General features: G+C 47.6%; 1 long non-coding RNA gene across 1 annotated transcript; it reads right to left on the bottom strand.

Annotated features, from left to right (window-relative positions):
* Nucleotides 1–7,167: 7,167 nt before the first annotated feature.
* Nucleotides 7,168–12,619, bottom strand: LOC113631699 (uncharacterized). Its single transcript, XR_003437520.1, has 3 exons — nucleotides 11,469–12,619; nucleotides 9,774–9,837; nucleotides 7,168–9,001 (listed from the first exon to the last, which is right to left on the bottom strand). It is a non-coding gene; the product is annotated as an uncharacterized LOC113631699 (long non-coding RNA).
* Nucleotides 12,620–15,115: the final 2,496 nt, after the last annotated feature.

The raw sequence follows: 15,115 nt of genomic DNA, 5'->3' as shown, positions 1-15,115 counted from the left end.
TTTCTATCTTCATTTCCCGGGAATTGTTGACGAGCGTTGCTGGCACAGGCCCCTCCGCCGCCGCCTGTCCTGCGGCGCCTCCGGCAGAGCGCAGGCGCTGTGACCCAGGGCAGGAGCAGAGCTTCTCCTCAGCCGCCATTGGGTGTGCGTGGCTGTCCCCAGGCCTCGACCCCGGCTGACTGTGCACATCCCTGAGGGGCCCTCTTTCCTCTAACGCCCCGGGGATGAAGGACACCAGACAGTTTAAGAGCCGTGGCCCACGTATTAGCAAGAGAACAGGGGTCCTGAAAGTGCGGGCCGCTGGGTCTCGGGCCCTGGCGCGAGGCTTCTGCTCGCACCGGGGTCAGTTTTCGGGCAGAGAAGCATCCGGTGGGGGAGGGGCCGTCCCCGAGCGGTCGGGGGCCGCGGCCCCGGGGGGGGGGGGCGGTCTGTGGCGGGCGGAGGCCGGGGGCCCTTCCGTCCAGGGGGGGCGCCGGGCAGGACCGTGAGGGTCGCGGGGCGGGCGCTGGGCTTGCAGCCAGCAGTAGGTGCCCCCCGCTCCTGGCGGGAAGGGGTGGGGGCCCGGTGCTGGGTGCGGGCAGCACCTGGTCGCCGTACCCGGGAGGGCGGTCTTAGTCCCCGCCAGCTGGCGGCCGCACTTGAGTTGTTACATTTCCAGGGGGCTGAGGTGGCCCTTCTCGGGGGCTTGGAGGCGTGGGTCTACCAGCCGCGAATTCACACGTGCTTAACCTTGACTCGTCCCCTGGGGCCACCGCACGAGGCTCCGGGCGATGGGAAGCAGCTCGGTCCACTTCTCTTGAGTGTCCTGACAGCGCGCGGCTCAGGCTCGTTCGGAGGTCTGATGGGTTCTCTCTACTTTTCCCGACGACAGGGCGTCTCCAGGCTAAGAGCAAGGTCCCTCTTATGCCCAGGGCACTTGTTATCCCCTCTGGCACCTGAGACACAGACGCTGGACCCTTGTTACCTTGTAGGGATCCTGGGAGCCCATCCTGGGGATTCTTTCTTTCAGCAGCGCCTTAGCTGCTGTGGGTGCCGTTTGGGTTCCGGCAGGGAGTGCTTCCGGCCACCCCGAAAACGTGGCCACCAGCACCAAGAGATGCCAGGAATTGCCTGGTGCTCTTGGCACGGCAGTGAAGTTGCCCTGCCGCTCTTCTCCAGGATATGTCCCTCTGGCCTGGACGGGGGCCTCGGGGGGCTCTGGTGATGGTGGGGTTCGTTGTGCGGAGGGGGCAGTTCTCAACCATCCGACTCCCCGCCGGGAGTTACCATGACCTCAGGGCTTCCCTCCCGTGGTGAGCGCCTTGATGAGCCTCCCTGGTGGCCGACAAGCTGCAGTTTGGGGAAGCTCGTGTCCATGCTCGTTCACTAGCCACCCATGACCTCCTAGCTCTCGTTTCTAGGCTTGGTCTAATTCTTCTTGCGTGTAGACTAGGGGATAATTGGATGGATCTGGCCCTCGAGGTGTGACGGGTAGTTGCCAAGTTCCTGGTTCTAGGGCTGCCCTCTGGCAGTTGCGTCCACCTCGTGGTTTCCCTTTATTACCTCTGCACCCCTCTTGGGGACCCCTGCAGTGAATCACTGCCACTTTTGGGGGCGCTGTACTGCTTCTAAGAGCTTCAGTATGCTTAAGCTATGTTTCACGTGTTCATTCTGTGCAGTAAGCATCCCTCTTTCCGTCCAGGTAGCCCCGTGTGTGTATGTAGGATGGCATATGCCCACTGAGAGTCTGTGTAAAATTCGAGATCTTCCCTGTCCCAAGCTCTAAGGCTCAGGTGAGGGCTACCAGCTCTGCCTTTGGGGCAGAAGTCCCTGGGGGCAGGCTTCTTGCATCTGTGACTTGGGTCTGGGAGGTCACTGCGTATCCCACCAGTCTTTTTCCCTCCCTCGTAAAATTGCTCCCGCCTGTGAGCCGTTCCCCTTCGGCACTTGGGAGAGGCTCGCTTCCTACCTCGGGGTGACTGGACTAGATCTTTTCTGTGGTTTCTGTACAGTCATGCTCCAGGGTCCCCTGTGCTCCAGGGTTTCTGTGGGTAGCAGGGTGGCAGGATTTAGCGTGTGACAGGTGTTTTTAGTAGCCACTAGGTTGTCTTAAAGCGTAGCCTGGACTTGAATCGACCTTTGGGGGATAGCCATTCAGTTCCCATAGAGCTGGGGTCCACACCGTGGTTGGCTGGCTGCATGGCAACCTTTCAGAGCTGTAGCGGCTGCTACGGAGGCAAGGGGACCACCCCTGAGCGCCTTGATCTGATTGCCCGAGTAAGGGGTCATGGTTTCTGAGCCAGTACCCCAAGGGCGATGCCCCTTCTCTCACGAATGGAAAGGTCCTCCTGCCCAGAGGACACGGAGGTGTCGGCATTCGCTCTCCTGCCAGGCGCTCGGCAGGGCTGCCTTGCGGGGTCTCCTCAGGGGTAGGGGCGGGGCTCCCGCAGGGCAGGCGTGGCGTTGCCGCGCACGGCCCCTGCCGCTAGGCGGCAGCGCCGTGGCCTGGGGGCTTCTGCGCATGCCCCGGAGCTGAGGTGTGGGCGCCGCCCTTCCGCTCGAGGAACCCGGGTCTGAAGGGCCAGGTGCGCGGCCTCTGCTCGTGGCCCCTGTGAGCCAGTGAAGCTACGCTGAGCACAAAGGAGAAGGAAGGTTAGACTTCCTTTTATTACCCGGAGTCTATTTTCATTTCCGGGGAACTGTTAATGGGCTTTGCTGGCAACAGTGCTACAAGGGAGGTGCAGTGAAAGCAGGGCTGCTTTTTGTTGCGGCTGCTTGTTAGTGATGGGCAATTTTCAGCCCCCTGCCGAAGTCCAGTAAGAACAGTGATCTTGGAGAATAACGGTGACAGCAACTGCCAGCGTTTATGGGGCGCCTGCTTCGTGCACGGCCGCCCCGGAGGAGAGGCCCCCGGCACCTGTGTGCCCCCGTCGCTCTGCTCTAGCGCCGGGGCCAGGTCGGTGAGATGAGCTCAAGGCTGCCTCCGGAGCGGACGGTTCGTTCATCCGCTGGGATGCAGGCTTATGTCCTCAGGCTTTATGGAAGGTCAGCACGAGGAACAGCCACGTGGTAAACACTGTTATTGAATCCGGTGCATTTCATTGTCCAGCAACCTTTATAGAAATCATCTGTCACGAATTGCCTCAGAGCGAAGAAAAAGGTCGTCTCTCTTGGTGTTTCCTTCTGTGAGACAGGCACCTGGGCTTCACGCCTGGGGACTCTGATCCAGTAAGTTTGGGTAGGGTCAGATAACTGTGTTTTTAAAATGCTTCCTCCCGCGACCCCCGTGGATCTGCAGCACAGCCGGGGTTAGGAACCCCTAGTGGGGCTCTTCACCCTTCCCCGCGTGCCCTGATGGTTTGGCATCTTGGAGCTAAGGTTTGTGGTCAGTTACAGCTCCCTGCTGTCGACTCAGTGCTTGTGCCTCCACAGTTCACCCATTGAAGCCTGGCGCCCAGTGCAGTGGCGTTAGGAGATGGGCCTTTGGGAGGTGATTAGGTCATGAGGGTAGAGCCCCCGTGAATGGGATTAGTGTCCTTATAAGAGACCCCAGAAAGCTCCCTCCCTCCGTCCACCAGGTAAGGACACAGTGAGAAGGAAGTGGGCTCTCAGCAGACACTGGATCTGCAGGTGTCTGGAGCTTGGACTTCCAGCCTCCAGAACCGTAGGAAATAAATTTCTGTTGTTTGTAAGCCGCCCAGTCTGTGGTATTCTGTTTTAGCAACTGGAATGGTCGAAGATACCTGCTTTTACTTAGGTTTTCTGATAGAATTTTACTCCCTTTTCACGCCTCATCTCTTATTCTTTAATTTACCTTCTTTTAATAATTTTATAGTTCATGTATCGTTTATTGTAAAAAGCCTCAAATCTGTTTTCCGCAAAAAAACAAATTAGTGGGAGAGTGAGCGTAATTGTCCGTCTGAAGTTTTCAACAGGTTTTCTTACAAATTCTCTTCATTCTCTCTATCATGAGTTTGCCTACCTTTGCCATTTTGGGGTAATAGTTTGAAAAACTAAACAATAACAAAATCATTTGTTTTTAAAAAGCATTAATATGTTCTAAAGGGAGAGTGGCTCACTTTCAAATGTCTTGAGGTGCCGTAACTGTGAAGAGAGACTGTTCTGGGTACAGGAGTTCAACCCAGAGGTAATGAGATTGGAGAAGCCATAATGAGTTCAGAGGAAGGTGCTGGGATAAGTACAGTCACAGGCGTTGTCAACCTAGGGTGGGGCCTTTCTCATCTCATGGTCCTCCCGCCCCATCCCACGGATGTAGCTTTAGGTGCACTCCTGGTTTACAGTAGTCAACACGCAGCAATTATTTCATGTTTGTCAAGAATATGATACAGGACTTCGGTGAAGATGAACTTGGCCTGGGTCCCTGATAACCGCATTTCCAATCAGCTTCCCTTGCTTTGAAGCGGTCTTCATCCAGTAACAAGAGGCGATTTCAAAGGTCATTGCAAGATTGCAAAATAACGAGTCCAGACACGTGTTGTTATATGTGGGATGGTGACTGATTGGGGCTTGGATGAAATGACATTGGCTTCAGTCCAGAGCTGGGTCTGGATTCAGAGAGTAATACACATGTGACCGCTTGCAGGCATTTTTCTGGTCTTATTTTCTACATAGAAAAAAAGAGCATGTTTTTTTCATTTAGTGTGAAAAATACTCCAATACCACCAGACTATAAAATTGATTGGATTGATGGAATGGTTTTTAAATTAAATTTTGAGTAATACTGATAAACTTCTATATTGTTTCCTCGGCTATTATTCTGCATAAGTGATTTCCAACTAAGTTTAACTAACTTTTCATTCCAGGGGTGATCGTAACCCAGCTATTTAATTTGGGCAACCCCTCCCTGTTTCCAGGAAATCACACTTTTCAAGCACCTGCTCTGTGTACACTTTTGCCCTAGAACTGTCACTGTCCTTTAGGAATTCACCGTTGAATTGGGACAATACATTATGAATACAGTACAGAGATGACAATGATTAGCAGTACAAAGCAGTGTAAATTAACTGTGACACTGGAGGTGGAAACACAGTTTGGCAGGAATTCAGAGGCTGGAATAATCACATGGGTTGGTGAGATCCGGGAAGGCTTCCCCAAAGCGGTGTGAGCTGGTCTATGGGAAAGCAAATCTTTGGATATTCCTGGATAGAACCTCTCCCCTCCAGCCACGGTGGTCTGTGCACCTGTGGAAATGTCTTTCCCCTTTCACCGCCACTTTTGCCAATACCATTCCTCTCTCCTAGAATGTCCAACCTCTTTCTCCACTTAGCGTAATTCTCCCCAAGTTTCTAAACCCAGGTTGTGGGGCTCTTGAATAGGTGGCTTAGGAATGTGAACTTTCTGTTAATGGGAATCGCTCCCTACTTTTGAGTAGGGTTGTAAAATGATAAGTATGAACCAAGGCTGAATTCAACCTTGAATTGAGAAGAGAATCATTTCCAAACGTTCAACACAACAGGCTTATGCCTCCTATTTATTAAAATAATTTCTTTATTGATTAGCCCTTATGTGAGAAGGGAGCTAAAGACAAGGCAACTTTAGCCAGTAGCGGGAAATCTAAAGGTCTCTCCAGATTCTAGATCCCGGAGACAGTGTCTGGAGGTATATTTGGTTGTCACGATTTGAAGGGGTGCTACTAGCATCTAGTGAGTGGAGGCCAGGGACACTGCTAAACGTCCTGCAATGCACAGGACACTCTCTCCACAACAAAGAATTATTTGGACTAAGATGTTAATAGTGCTGAAGTTGAGAAACCTTGCAGTGGAGGAAATTAGGAGTGACTGACTGACACCTTGTCAGTCTAATTCTAATTCCAAATGCTTAGAAAGATTTATCTCAGAGGAAAGAAAAAGTAGCAAATCTGTTCAGCTTACATTTTGACCAGAAAATAAAGTCAAAGGAAGACTTCAGCTCATTCATCAGATGCCCTATTGCCAACCCCTTTCTGCCTGTACAGCTGTTTGGTACAGTTCGGTACAGAGCTGACAGTCTGACTTTGACTACACAGGTATCAATGCCAAACAGATGACTTCAGGGAAAGCACGCCATTGAGTCATTGCCAAGAAGCACCCTCATCCCTCCTTGGGCGTGTCAAGCGTTCCCACTTTCCCGGGTGTGACCAGGTTAGACAATTCTCCCTAGTTCCCATTTCTCTCTGGAGGAAATGCAACTCGTTTGACCAACGTTGGGGAGGGACAGAGGTCCATTAGAAATCTTGAGGGGGACCCTGCAAACTTCTGTCTGGCTTTTCTTGTCATAGGGCTGTGGTCTTGGCTGAGCAGAAGCTGTTGCTGAACCTTAACTATTGTTGTGCATGTTTGTAATACTTTCATTGGGGGGGAACCAGGGATCAGAGGTGGTTTTAACTTCATTTTGATGATTAATGTGTAAAATTTATGTTCATGTTTTAGTAACAGAAATGACTTGCACACTTATGTGTCAGTTGTATTGGTGAGCATGAAAATGAATGAATGAATGAAAATTACTAGTCAACAGTATTTATTGCATGTCAGTTATGTACTGAAACATAAGTATTGGGTACAGTGTCATAGGGATTCATAGTCTGGTCTAGGAGACAGTTCAGTAAAAAGATAATTATAATAGAGTGTGCTAAGTGCTGTGGCAGGACAGTTGTATGGCACTATGGGGGCATGGTGAGAAGTCCCTTAGCTGAGACCCGAGACTTGAAGGTTAGTAGGAATTAGTGATAAAAAAAATGTATGGGGGATAAACATTAAGGTCCTACTGTACAGCACAGGGAACTATATTCAGTATCCTGTGATGAGTCATAATGGAAAAGAATATGAAAAAGAATATATATATCTATAACTGAGTCACTTTGCTGTACAGTGGAAATTAACATAACATTGTAAATCAACTACACTTCAATACAATTTTTAAAAAGTGTATGGGAGGGCTTCCCTGGTGGTGCAGTGGTTGAGAGTCTGCCTGCCAATGCAGGGGACACGGGTTCGAGCCCTGGTCTGGGAGGATCCCACATGCTGTGGAGCAACTGGGCCCGTGGGCCACAACTACTGAGCCTGCGTGTCTGGAGCCTGTGCTCCACAACAAGAGAGGCCACGATAGTGAGAGGCCTGCGCACCGCAATGAAGAGTGGCCCCCGCTCGCCGCAACTGGAGAAAGCCCTTGCACAGAAACGAAGACCCAACACAGCCAAAACTAAATTTAAAAAACCCCAATGAACCGACATTTAAAAAAAAAAAAAGAAAAGAAAAAAAAAGTGTATGGGAGAGTGGAGGAGGATGGGGTGGGAGATGTTATTCCACTAAGAGTGGCAAGCATGTGCCAAAGCTCACAAGTTGGAAAAAGCATGGAGTGTTCAGTGAACTTTAAGATGCTCAGCAGAGCTATTTTGAAGATGTAGTTTAGGATTCAGTAACATTTGTAGGTGAGAAGTTCATTCATTGGACGGATTAACTAAGGACAGTATGTAGAGCAGGGAGAGGACAGGACCTGAGAGAAACACAAACAATAGATGGGCAGAAGAAGAAGAGCCGAGACTTATGAAGTTTGGCCAGAGAAAGTAAAAAGATAAGCTGGTAGAAAATACGTGCAGTACCAATATGTGAAGAACTTTGACAAATCAATACGGAAAAAATTAACAACCCAATGGATAAATGGACAAAAGAAAGGAAAAAGCATTTCACAAACAAATGAAAGGATCCTCAACCTTGTTGGTCATCTGGGAAATGCTAAATAGAGCCACAAAAGATATCATTTCTCACCCATGAGATTAGAAAAGTTAGAGAGTCTGACAATACCAAACACTGGCAAGAATGTGGAGCAATGAGAACTCTGATATCCTGGTGATGGGAACGTACATTAGTGCAACCTTTGGGGAAAAAAATTGGCATTAACCTAGTAAATATGAAGATGTGTGTATGTTACATATTCAAGGGTGCCAGGAGGCATGTGACAGTATGTTTTTTAATAACAAAAACTGAAAATATCTATCGATAGTAGAATAGAAAAAAATTTTTGTCTACTCACACAATAGAATACTGTAGAGCAGTGAAAGTGAATAAACGGCAGGTCTGTGTATGTTATGGGTTGAATTGTGCCCCCATAAAATTCATATGTTGAAGTCCTAACCCCCCACTATCTCAGGATGTGACTGTATTTGGGTATAAAGTCTTTAAAGAGGGAAATGAATAAAATGAGATCATTAGGGTAGGCCTTAATCCAATATGACCCATGTCCTTATAAGAAGAGGAAATTAGGACACAAATCCATAAAGAAGGAAGACCATGCGAAGACACAGGGAGAAGAAAACCATCTACAAGCCAAGGAGAGAGACCTCAGAAGAAACTACCCCTGCCAACACCTTGATCTTGGACGTCCAGCCTCCAGGTCTGAGAAAACAAATTCAGTTTTTTTTAAGCTGCCCTGTCTACAGTACTTTCTTATGGCAGCCCTAGCAGACTAATACAATGTGTCAGTATTAATGGATGTCAAAAATATAAGGTTGGATGAAATTGCAAGTCACAGAACACTAACAGTGTGATTCCATTTAGGTAAAGATTAAAAAAAAAAGAATAGTTTAGGACCACAGACACAGACACAGATATACACATAACAAATTCTTACATTCTGACACTCCTTTAAAAGATGGAGCTTAATTCCCCTCCCCTTGAATGTGGGCTGAACTCAGTGGCTCACTTCTAATGAATAGAAAAGCATAAGTAATAGTGTGTGACTTTTGGTACTAGGTCATGAAAGGCAGTGTGGCTTCCTTCATGCCCTTGCCTGGATCACTTGCTCTGGGGGGAAGCCAGGTGTCATGACACTCAAGTAGCTCACGTGGCAAGGACCTGATGCCTCTTGCCAACAGCCACGTGAGTGTGCCATCTTGGAAATGTATCCCCAGCCCCAGTGAGGCCTTCAGATGACTGTGGCCCGGGCTGAAGTCTTGGCGGCAACCTCATGAGAGATCTGGATCCACAACCACCCGACGAAGCTGCTCCCAAATTTGTGACCACGAAACCTGTGAAGTAATAAATGCATATTTTTTAAGCTGCTAAGTTTTGGGATAATTTGTTACACAGCAGTAGATAACTAATACAGTACACTATAGAGAAAAAGCTAGAGAATGATCAACGTAAATTTCAGGATAATGGTAACCTCTTGGGTGGAGGTAAGAAGATGCAATTAGGCAGGGGAACATGCACACTTCAAAGATACTGGTAATGTTTTTGTTTATTTTTAATTTGGGTATCAAGCACCTGTGTATTCCTCTTGTTATTTTTTAAAAACTGTGTAGATGTGTGTTATATACAAACATACGTGTCTTTGGTGTATGGGAGCTATTTTATTAAAACAAACAAAAAACCCAAATAATTGTGGCCAGAGAAATAGAAAGAAATCCAAGTGTTAAGCTTCATGGCAGCTAAGAAATGAATGCAGACAAAGAGAGCAGGTAATGGTGCTTAAGGAGCAGGGCCGACCAGAGAAACCCAGGAGGGTGGCCAGACCGCACTGAGTTTGCAGACCGTAGGTGTGTAATACCAGCCACCTGACAGGCTGAGTGGCTTCCCTGCAGCCATGCCCAGCATCCCACATTAAGCCTGCAGAACACACACCATAAATAGCCCTGAAGAGCAAAGTCTTGTCCTTGCTATCACACCCCAGCTTGTGTCAGAGCTTCCATATAGTTCCCATAGTGTGTCCTTCCCTCTATGCTCAGCTGGGTAGATAACTCCTTTTCTTGTGCCTTTACCAAAATAACAACACCAACTGTTAACACTTACAGCACTTACCATGTGCCAGAAGCACCGTGTTAATGGTTCTCATGCATAACTTCATTTTATCTTTACCACCACCCTGTGGAGTAAGTACTCTTATTATCCCTATTTTATGAAAGAGGTTACACAGTAGTCATAGTGGGGCCAGGAGCTGTTTAACTCTAAAACGCCAGGGCACAGCCAACACTCCACAGCACTTGTTAAGTGAGGAGTACGTACAGAGATCCCAGCCCATGCTGCCGTTGATGGCAGTGTTGAAACCCTACCTTCCAGCGTGATGGTATTTGAAGGTGGAGCCTTTGGGGGGTGATTACGATTAGATGAGGTCATGAGGCAGAGCCCTCGGAATGGGATTAATGTCCTTATAAGCATCACCAGAGAGGGTGCTTCCCCTTTTTGCTTGCTGCTGTGTCAGGACACGACCAGAAGATGGCCGCCTGCACCCTGGAAGAGGGCACCCTGATCTTGGACTTCCAACCTCCAGAACTTTGAGAAATCTCTGTTATTTATAAGCCACCCAGTCTATGGTACTCTGTTTTAGCAGCCCGAAGGGACTGAGACAGCCCAGACCACCCGGGATCCCTTTCCAGTTTTATGCACATCTGTTCCCACATTGTTTTCAGTCCCAAGGGCCAGCACCTGTGTCTCTGTCACACACATTGTCACAGGGCTGCCCCCAGCCTGCCAGAGTCTACTCTGTCTGCACTCACAGAGAGACAGAAGTGACTGGAAATTTGTGCTCTCCCAGGGGCAGCCTGAGGCCAATGACAAATGGGTGCGTGGGTATAAACAGCCCAGGTCCTTGGAGCTTCTCACGTGGGATCAAGCCAGAGGTACCCTCTGTGGGCCTTTGTGCATGTGGCAGACGGCAGTTTCAAAGATGACCACAGTGGTACCTCCCACCCACATGCTCTTCTGCAACGTGACCTTGCCTTAGTCCCATTGAGGCTTGGAGATAATTCCCCTCCCCTTGCATCTGGGCTGGGCTCAGTGATTGCTTGTAACCAGCAGAGTGCAGCTGAATCAGTAGAACTTTGCTGCTGACTTCTGCACCAGGTCAGAAAAAGTCTTGCAGCTTTGGCCCTGTTCTCTTGCAAGTCTTCTTCTCCAAGACTTTGCCTCTTGGAAGGCTTGCTCTTGAAACCCAACAGCCATGCCGTGAGAAGCCCAAAGCCACAGGGAAGGCCACATGTAGACCCACTGGTTTGACTCATCCCAGCTCAGTCATACTTGCAAGTCAGGAAGTTTCTAGATGGTTCCAGTCCCTGTTTGTTGAGCCATCCAGCCTTCAAGTGTTCCCAGCTAAGGCCCTAGACATGATGGGACAGAAACAAGCTGTCCCATTTGCTGTGTTCAGATTCCTGACCCACAGAATCTGTTGGCATAATGAAAAGGGCAGTTGATGTCCACCACTAAGTTGGAATGGTTTGTCACGCAGCAGTGGGAAACTGCAGCGCTAACTATTGCATCATTGCTTGGCTTTCTTCCTTTCCTGGTCTCCTACCGACATCTTCTGGGAACACAGCCCAGTAAACCTCTTTCATTCTCATTTATGTCTCAAGACCTGCTTCAGGGGAACCTGACCTAAGACACCCCATAGCCTCATCTAGCCTGGACATCGGGGCTGGGAAAAGGAGTCACCAGGAACTTGAAGGAAGAGCACAGACACATCTGTTGCTGCCCTTCACATCACCACTGAGGAAGTCTTACCTAGAAAACAAACACTTGGGTGCGTCCTTGGCCCTGAGTCAGTAGGTTGGAGTCTCCGGTGAGAGTGTGAGCATATCTGGTTATGGATTCAAGGGACAGAGAGAGGAGCCAGGACTGAGAAGGTGGAGGACAGGGCAGGGGGCTGATAAGAGCCGAGCTGGGCATCTGGACGGAAGTGGTCGGTCCAGACAGGACGTGTGGGAAGGGTTCCACCACGAGGCCGGTGTCCAGGTGAGACCAGGTGAGGCAGAAAGAGGTTCATAAACCTGGAGAACAAAAAAGAACCAGGGACAAGCACCAGGGGACACAGCCCAAGGTAGATAGTCAGAAATCTGACAAAGCCAGTTGGAGCGGATAAAACATGACATAGACACGGGGGCCCCCATGCCCCTCAGATGCCTTGTTGGATGAGGTAGCATTTTCTCCTGGCTAAAGTCTTCTCGATGGTTCCTGTGGAAGCGACTCCTGTCATAGCCAGGCTGGTCTTCATGGCACACATGCTGGGGGTCACCAGCAGGGAGTGTGGACTTGGGCTGGCAGCCGCCCCACTAGCTGATCTGTGAGCACAGACGCGGCCCGGGGCACTGGAGCACCGAGGTAAATAGAGTCAGGAAGACTTGGCACACGGGAAGCAGCTGGCAGGCAGGGCTCTGTGGCCTGCCCTGCAGAGTGCCAGGGAAATTGGTGAAGGGGAGAAGCTTACTTATTTTTTCCAGGAAAGATGAACAAACAGAGAAGAGAAGTCAGGGCAATGCAGTAGGGCCAGAGGCCTTGAGGTTGCTTTCCAGCCAGGATTTTCATCTGGGAAGAGTGCTGATTCACAGGGCTGTCATGCAGCCTCCAGGGCTCCTCGCCCCGATGCGCTTGAACTTCAGGAGGCGTGCCCTCCTGGACCCAGCCAGGGGTGGGGCTATGCCGGAGCACTCTACCGGCAGTGCCCAGACTCTCCAGGGCGAAAGGAGACGCAGGAAAGAGTGATTTAACAGCCCGCCTACAAACAGTAATAAATTGGGTTTTTAAGGGTTACACAGGCATAAAAAAATTCAAAAAGAATCTACAGTAAAAAATAAATCTCCATCTCACCCCACCTCCTAGACCAGTTGTCCACCGACGACTGTCCTCAGTTCCTCATGCATCTTCTGAGATACTCTGTGCACACAGAAGCATGTATGCTTGTGAGGCCGTGCCCTTGCCTGCCAGTTTTCACACGTTTGACTGTGTACCATGCCCAGTGGTGTGCTGTAGCCAGCCTATCGGCTTATAGGGGACCACTGTTCAATTTTCAGGAGTGTGGTACGCTGGTTGCCAAGCACAGCCATTATTAAATCAAATTATATGACTTATTATTAAATATGTCATATTAAGACAAATACCCCAAACTCACAGCTTCCTAATTATTTTAATACGTTTCTGTTATCTATTTTATATTCCCGAGGTTATTTACACCTGTCGTATCTGTAGAGTGGAAATAGTACACATCGTGTGCTGTTTATTTACACCCCTTCCCAACTGTGCATTCAGTGAGAGTGTGTTTGTGGCTCGGAATTGGTCATGGTGGGAATATTTACACCCTGGAAATCAGCAAACACTACAAATCAGAGCGAGTTTTATTGTTCTGCTGATTATCTAGACCAGGGGTCTGCACACTTTCTCTGTAAAGGGCCAGATAGTAAATACCTGAGGGTTCGCAGCTACATGGCCCTCTGTTGCAGCTACTCAGCTCTGCCATTGAAGCACAGAAGCAGCCTTAGATGATACGTAGATGAATGGATGTCCAAATTGCATTTACAGACCAGACGGCTGGCCAGATTTGACTCAAGGGCTGCCCTTTGCTGACTCCTGTTCTAGACTTCGGACAGTGGTGGGGAAAACGATAACAACACAGATTCAGTGTAGAAGCGTTGTGTCTGACTCTGTGTTTTGAAGAGTACTGAAAGGTGAGGAAATACTCTTCGATGTTCAGAAACCGTGACCTGATTCAGCCAAGCAGCCCATGTCACCGATAAGCGGTGAAGTTCCAACATACATACTTGTTTTCTGTTCATTTCACTCATGAAAAAAAAAGGAATATCAATCAGTTTTCATGTATGAACACACTCATTGTCAATGATATGAGTGATTTCTTTGATGACTGTATAGTAATCAAGCTTTATTCAGGGTCTGATTTTGTGACATGATTGTTAGTGATAGAATTATAAAACCGACAGTGGATTTTGTAAGAAATAGCAAGTCACAGGGATGTTACAGGATGGAATTTACAATAAAGAATATTGTGTATTCTATTATTTATTAATTGTACATTAAAATCCCTTATATTAATAAAATTTATAATTATCGTATGTAATATACACATACGTTATTTTTTTACATTAGTATCAGCTCAGCATTGCATATAACTTCAGAATCTTACATTTATTCACAATGTATTATGAAGAATCTTTCATACATTATTTTCAGCAACTATATTCTTTTTTCTTTTTTCTTTTTTTTTTTGGCTGTGCCGTGCGGCTTGCAGGATCTTAGTTCCCTCATCAGGGATTGAACCCGGGCCTACGGCAGTGAAAAATTTTAACCACTGGACCACCAGGGAATTCCCACAACTATATTCTTTTTAACAATTTGTACTGTTTTAGATATGTTCCATATTTGTTTAACCATAGCCCTACTGATGGGTATCTAGACTGGTTGTGAGTCTCACTGTTAGAAGCAGTGCTGCAGTGAACATTCTCATGTACAAGTCACTGCACACATATACAAATGTATCTGTTGCCTAAATTTTTAGAAGCAGAATCGCTAGGCTAAAGAGTGCATGCATTTATGATTGTGATAGATGATGACAAATTGCTTTTCAGAGAACTTGAACCAGTCACACTCCAACCTAAACTGCAAGAGAATGCCTGTTTCTCTATATCTTTGTCAATATGGTATATTATCACACTTCTGATTTTGGAAAATTTGATGGATGAAAATGGTACCCTATTGAAATTTAACTTGCATTTCATTTGTTATGAGGAAGAGTGTACACTCTTCATATGTTTAAACACCATTTGTATTATCAGCTATGCAAACTCTTTATGGTCTTTGCTCATTTTTTATTGTTTTTTTTTTTACTAATATCCAAGATCCCTTTATGGCCTTCCCAACAGCATATGAGTTCCAGGAGGCAGGGAGTTTTAATTGGTTTGAATCCCCGAAAGCTTAGAATGGTGCCTGGCACATAATAGTTGCTCATTAAACATTTGTTGATTAATTAATTACTAAGGGATTTAGCCCCTTGTCTGTCATATATGTTGCCGTATTCTCTCCCAGCTTGTCATTTGCCCTTTGACTTTGTGACATTTTTTTCCCGTGCAGGAGTTTTTAATTTTTATACGTTTAGAAATCTTTTGTTTTATGCTTTTTGTACCTTTGCATCTTATTTGGCAAGATGTTCATTTCTAAAAACAAATGAATTCTCCTGTGTTATCTCCTAGGAATTTACAGTTTGATTTTTTTAACATCTTTATTGGAGTATAATTGCTTTACGTTGTGTTAGTTGCTGCTGTATAACAAAGTGAATCAGCTGTATGTATACGTATATCCCCATATCCCCTCCCTCTTGTGTCTCCCTCCCTCCCACACTACCTATCCCAGCCCTCTAGGTGGTC

The sequence above is a fragment of the Aethalodelphis obliquidens genome, unplaced genomic scaffold, assembly GCF_003676395.1.
Source record: "Aethalodelphis obliquidens isolate GAN/ISIS:26980383/991018 unplaced genomic scaffold, ASM367639v1 scaffold34, whole genome shotgun sequence".
In the NCBI taxonomy this organism is placed as follows: domain Eukaryota; kingdom Metazoa; phylum Chordata; class Mammalia; order Artiodactyla; family Delphinidae; genus Aethalodelphis; species Aethalodelphis obliquidens.
The sequence above is the reverse complement of the archived record's forward strand: the minus strand, read 5'-3'. Positions and strand labels throughout refer to the sequence as shown.